The sequence below is a fragment of the Thunnus maccoyii genome, chromosome 11, assembly GCF_910596095.1.
Source record: "Thunnus maccoyii chromosome 11, fThuMac1.1, whole genome shotgun sequence".
In the NCBI taxonomy this organism is placed as follows: Eukaryota; Metazoa; Chordata; class Actinopteri; order Scombriformes; family Scombridae; genus Thunnus; species Thunnus maccoyii.
Window position 1 is genome coordinate 29,566,542 of NC_056543.1, and position 7,118 is coordinate 29,573,659.

Below are 7,118 nucleotides of genomic sequence, written 5' to 3' on the forward strand. Positions count from 1 at the left end.
TCCTGTAGTAGTCTTGATGAAATGAAACTGAGTTTCCAGAAAGAATGTAAACTCACATACGGTAGTTCATGCTATTTTAAGCTAAATGTCAAAGGAATATGTTGCTTTCGACGTCATAGTTTTACTCCTTATGTTAGGGAGTAATGTGTGTTTTGCATTTAATATAACTTAGAATGAGCTATAGTTTGTATTGTGTATTAAAGCTAGACCACAATAATATTACTATTTATTATTGAGCTTAATAAGGGTTCAGATGGTTTTTAGCTGTAGCCTGTGAGAGCTAATTGCTCAATCTCTGCACTAACTAGCCTCAAATCACCTGCTTATGTGAAATTCTCCTGTTAGCTTTGAGGTGGACTTCAGACTTTCAGACTTCAGACTGACGCCTGCTGATACAAAACCTCCTGGACAACTTTTGATATTTAATTTCCCAATTTAAGACAATTAAAAGTCCCCTTTGGATTCCTACTAAAAGAGACACTTTTTAAAAAAATTGAAGACAGTTTAGGTTGTACTAGTCCATGGACTCAGAAATGACTCTTTACTGAAACTGATTTGTTACCAGGGTTCAATTTGTTTTGCATCTAGAACTATCCATTTCATTTAAATGGAAGTGTATGTTTCCTTTAATTTCATGTCTATAAGGTATGTAAGGGAGTAGGATAAAGATACTCTATGATTATCTTAAGTATAATAAGGATAGCTATGCTCCAGTACAGCAATTCATACAAATAACTGGATGTAAGTAGTAAACTGCTACCAGACCCTAAATAAATTCTGCTGAGTTGTTACACTCATATGGTCTCAGTAATTATTTTATGGTAAGCTGAAGCAGTGGTTACAACTACAGTAGTAGAAAAAATTGTTTAAATGCATGGCATTCATTTTGATTTGGCATGTTGAGACTGGAACAGGGCTCAGAGGCAGGGGGTTGCCATGCTCATGCTCACCTCTAGAACCCCCACACTTTTAAAATCACTGCCTGTACTGAAACTGTAATTCCAATCATTTGATGTGATTTCTGAACTATTTCTATTGCTGTTGACTGAGTCATTACATTATATGACAGACATTACATTATAGGACAATGGACTGTTTGTTGTGGTAAAACTGGAAAAGTAGCAAATCCCACAGGCAGTGGTGACAGTTTCTCAGTTTTATACCTCATGATTAGTAATTTACAAGCCAGCCATTCTGTAATGAAATATGCAACACTCCCTATGTTTTCTGGTAAAGTATGTGAGCATGTGCACATTCACCAGGGCAGGTAACACTAAAATCGTAATATGTAGGAGTGGGGGCCATGACAGTGTCGAGAACTTTCAGGTGATGTAACACGGTAGAGTCTTGCTAACCGGCCTGACCTGGGTGTGATTATTTACTTAAGAAATCAAAATTTCAAGAAATGTTTCTCTTTTTCTCTCCGATTGCCAAACATCTCCATCCAAAAGTGATATTGTGAATGAAAATATACAATTTTGGCAAGTAACATTAATATCGACCAATACAATTTCATTTTTCATTTCTGGTTCATATCATACAAATCACACCCGCTACGGGGCAGGATAACTGAAGCATCAAAAACAAGCCAAATGTGAAATGGATAAAGACTACATTAATAGGGCTTCATTCTATTTATGCACTGAATTTTGAAATTTCCATTTACCAGAATTTTAACCCATTTATCAAGTAGTTGACAGTATCAAGTAATGTAAACTTTACAGAAACATTTATTTAAAATAAAAAGAATGTAGTCTGACCTCTGTGCTCTTTAGACTCAGGGGTAAAGAGCCCATCAAGCAGGTCTTTGTTACAAAAATGATATGTTTTCTTTATATGTTTCATATGTTGCCTTTAAGCAAACCACTAAACCTCACTGCTCCAGTGATCCTCCCTGGCATTTTGTGAGTGTGTGGAGCAGGCTGTTGCTAAAAAATCAATAATAAATAAATACTTGCACAAATATTTAAAGTCACTGACTATGAAAAAAAAAACTTTGCACTCAGCTAGCCTTCCCTGTATAAACAAATGTTTAGAAACAGCTGTGTAACAGGAGGATGACTCAATGTTTTGTCATCTCCATGCGTAGAAACTACGGTGTTCACCGTTGTGCATTCTTGCATATTACTCAGCTTGACTGACATATTGATCATGACTGGGCATTTTCTGATATTGAAATACTCATGCCGATGAAATGAGTACTTTGATCATGCAAACTGCAAGGTGGTCTGGTTGTTATGGTGACACTCCCATAATGCTGGTTGGATCAGTACCCCAACTACTCACATTTAATTCAGTTTGTAGCAGAGTAAAAAAAGCTCACTGTGTTCAGTCTGTTCAGATGTGATTGACGACAAGAAGAAACACTGCTTTTAAACAAAAGCCATTACTAACAATTTTCATCTTTAAAGGTGGTCATTATTTATCTTATACTGACCCTTTATGTAGCCCCTCAGTTCAGCCTCTGTCTCTAACAGGCAGTTTTAGCTCCTGAGTTTCCCTCTGGATGAGCCTACTCCGTTCTGATTGGCCAGCTTTCCGGAAGCCTACCAAGGAGCAGCCGCATTGTCGTGTTAATTGAGATAATGGAGATATTTGGAGCTCTTTGTTGAGCAGACCAGTTAGAAATAATGCAGGGAGGAATAGTACGGGCAGAAACAGCCACAGTGGTGATGATGTTTGATGAAGAGCTGCAGACGACCAGCACACTTCCAACAGGTTTGGAGGTTTTTGTTTTACTTTTTTATTTTACTTGTTTTACTTTGCACTGCTGTGTCATGGAGTCATGGCTTGGTGTAACTACCCCCAAAACAATGGAAAAATGCCATAATGTTAGCGGGTTCACCTGACCAAATGAACCTAACCAACAAAGGAAATGATGAACTTGAATTGAGTCATTCTATTAATTTATACATTACATTAATAATAATTATACTATATGCATAATTCTTCTTTTTTTTTAATGCACCCAGAGAAACACAAGCATTGCTGTTTCAGTGTATTGTGCCAAGTACGTGGACATCTCAAATTGTCCACAAACTACTTCTCTCCTATTACTATTGGGACAGTTGGGTTTGTTTGTAGTTGCCCTGAAAAAAAAGTGTAAAATACCTCTGAATTATTTAGAAAACCCCCAAAAATGAAGATCTTACATCTTCAGATCCTGGTCAAAACAGTGTTTTCCTACAAACTGAATCCTTACATTTTCATTACAGTGAAATTTAAACGTGATATTTACTCAATCTTCAGTTGCAAAGCTTTTACAGTTGACTGGAATTGATGGGTTATTCATATTTTTTGGTAGGGGGCTGGTACCAAATGCAAAATGAGTAACAACAAACACATGAAGAAGTGTATCTTAAACATATGTGGGTTAAAAGGTGACAGAACATACCGTTCATTAGACTCTAATGACTGGTCATTGAGAAAACAGAAGATGTTGCGTGTTTTGGGAAACTCCACAGCACTTCTTTATCTGATATCCTGATACTTGATACCACTGGACAGATTGACAGATCTGCTTTGGTTTCCTGGGCTGAGGAATTCACCCTCCACCCACACATTACATTCCATTTTCAGAATTAACAATCACCCCCTATATCACTATCAGACTGTTTCTTGTGGTAATGGAGCCAAAATTAATTAATAATTATAAATAAGTAGCATCTGTAAATGCAATTTTCTGGTGACTAAAAAAACTAATTTTTAAAAAAGTTGCAAATTGTAAAGATGAGATGGAGTAGAATTTAGTGCTCCCACAGGAAGTAGTATGACAAATTTCACAGAAAGCATGACAAATTCCAGGATGCATGAACTCAACCACAGTAGTTTTTGATGTTAAAATGAGTGAAAACCTGACCAAAAACCAGTAATAAACAAAGTAATGTAACAGTATCTTATCTAAATTATCTTTCCCTTACCAGAAGCCCAATGTATCAGACCTGTGTGGCAGCAATTTCCCTTTTTTGACAAACAATTAAATATAAAATGTTCCCATGGGCGTAGAGACATGAATTTTTAACAAACATTTTGCACAATCCCATCTGATACAAACAAAAAGAAATAAGATTTTTGGAGAAGCATTAATTTATGATTTCTTCTCCATAGAAGAACATGCAATTTGAATTCAGAAGCAGAGTAATGAGAGAACAGAACACAGCTTCCCCATTCCCCTTCCTCATAAATATAGGCCTTGTATTTTCTGTATGTTTTCCCCCAAAATATAATAAATTAATATCTTTTTTTTTCATATGAAACACAAAATGACACCAACAATGGCTGAAGCTTGTTGCTGTGAACACTGAGAAGAAACTGGCTGATTAATTTGTCTAATGATGAAGAGAAAAAAATCTGCTATATCTTGCTACCAGTGAGCAAATCTTCCTGTCACTCACTTTTCTACATCTATGATTTATAGATTTATGCCTAACCTTTCATCTTAACCTGAAGTGATCAAGTGCACTCTATAAATTAATAGCCTGTGTTGAAGAACACTTTAACACTGAATTCTAAGATAGCTGCACTACAACCTTTCAGAAACTAAGAGTGTGTTGTAAGACAAAGAGTTTCAAAAAATCCCGTCTTCCAGACAACATACCGTTCATGTCAATAAATTGCCCCTTACATAAGACATCCTCAGAAAATAACATCTGTCATGACTTCTCTTTTTCAGCAGGGTTCAGACGCCTACGCACCACAGGATGGCCTCAACAAGACGTCAAAATTTACAACATACCAATACCATACCATGTTCTTTTTATGACTCTTCATGCTAATAGGTCATCACTGCATTGTGAATGATGGACCACGTAACATTTTTATATAATTTGATATTGTTTTACTGGGTGCCGAATGCGTTTTCATGTGCGAATAATTTTAAGAGTGTATCAATGCAAATGACTTACTTAGTAAGAAAGAGGTGCAGCTGACGTGTTTGAGGTGTTTCAATTAGCCAACATGTGTTACAACATGTCTCTTTTCAACATGTTTGCATGTGTGTTTGGGGAACAAACAGCAACAGTGACCTTTCAGAGACAGACGACACACTCTTTGTCTAAAATTACTTTTAAAGTTTATTCAAAGAAAAAAAAAAACCTTCAGGAAAATACATGACTTCCTGTCATACACAGAGAGGACATAAGTTAGAGTAGCATGGCAGAAACAGCAGAGGAAAAACACGTCGCCTCACGTCCAAGCCTGCAGGGAACGTTACTGCAATGTTTCCACGTTGAAGCAGTGCTATGTGAATACCTGAAATGAACAACACGTGTGTTCTTTATTGTTTTGTTAAGTAGGTTATTCAGTGGAGCAGGGGAGATGACCAAAAAAAAAAAAAAAAAATCCAATAAAAACTGGGCTCAAAAAGCAAAAACAAAGAATTAAAGAACCGAGACGCATATGCATTAAACATAAATACTGTGATGCACATTAGTGGAACAAAACATTGCCTCTGTAAACATTTCTCCACCTAAGGTGAGCATAATAATATTAAACCACCGCAGTCGCATATTTACGTGTACATTGACTTACAGAAACAACAGAAACTATTGTTAAGCTTCCCGACTAGCTCTAAAACTTAAGAATACACAATGCTTCAAGTGATTTCTTTTTTAAAAAAAAGGATTTCTAAGTAGTGGTTTTTATAACAATAGGTTTACATGTTTTAAATGCTGCCCTCTTGGCACTTTTCCAATGTGAGTCGACAAGCGACTGCTTTTTCTCATCAGATATACCTCTAGACTTATATCTTATCCTTTTTTAGCCCATTAAGAATATCAATAATAATTTTTTTCATGAAGTCAGTACATCATCTCTTCAAGGCCTTGATGCAATAAAAGACACACACCAGGTACTACTGCACACACAGACCTCAGACAACACAGCATTGGGGTCCAAACAGCTTCTCCATACAAGGGGAGGAAAATGTTTATGCAAGAGTGACTGACAGTGACCTTCACATACGTCAGAACACCGCTCATGTGTGTGATTGTTTTTGTCAGGGGAAAACCACAACCAAGGTAAACTTGTTTGTGAACTGACAAAGACATATTTGGACATGAAGTCAGAGCTCAAATTGAACTCTGCTTTGCCCCCTTTTTTCAGTGAACAATGTGCAATCTGTCAGTGGCTGTGGAAACAGAGAAAAATCCAGCTCAGCAGATGGCCTGAAGGAGATTGATGCTGCAGTTTGCTGCTCAGTCTTTCACATATACAGACAACTTAAATATCCACTGGAGCAGGAAGTGAGGGGCGCAAAATAAAGAGAGAGAAAAAAAAAAGATTCCTTCCCATAGAAGTGGGTTTCCGTCTTCAGTTTCTTCACAAACAGCTGAGTGAGGAAAGGTTCTTCTCTGTGTTGCCTGTTTTGTGACACTTCATCACAGTAACACTGAAATCCAGTCTGAACGTTGGATTCATAAGGTTTATGTCCTCATTGGATGGGAAAGAGTGCCGGACAAAGGCGAGCAGAACTCGCAGGATGCTAGAAAACCCTCCTCAGCTCTGACGCTCTCTTGGCGCTTGTTTCCGACAGATTCTCACAGCTGTGCAAAAGGTTGCAAAACAAAAGCAAAAGGTTGCCGCCCCGGAAAATATCTACACCTGACGTAGAGGCTCCGCTGCTGCAGCTTTCAATCAGCTTAACTCGAAATTGAACATCTAGGATTGATCACTTGTGACAAGATACAAAGCAAAAACATCATCTCATGCCTTGGACCACCACACAGTAATAAGTCTTTCTACATTCTTGACACTTAGTGCATTGCATTCATACAAATGATACAAATGAAAAATGATTTGAAGTAACGAAATGGAAGATAGAAAAGCACCTTCCAGAGAAAACTCCTCTACTGAAACAAACCTGGTGACCATGCGTTAACCTCTCTTCCACAAAATTCTGATTTGTCTATGACTCTCAGACCGCACGCGCACACACCCATACTGAACTTCCACCTCTAATTTATCTCTCTGTTATTGTCTTTTTTTTATTATATGTTTGACTATTCACAGCAGTTCAAGTTTCTGGAGTTGAGAGACACTGGGTGATCACCCTACCCGAGTTGAGTTTAGGTCGTCATGTTTGACCGGTGGGGCAAAATCATGACCACTGACAATATCCG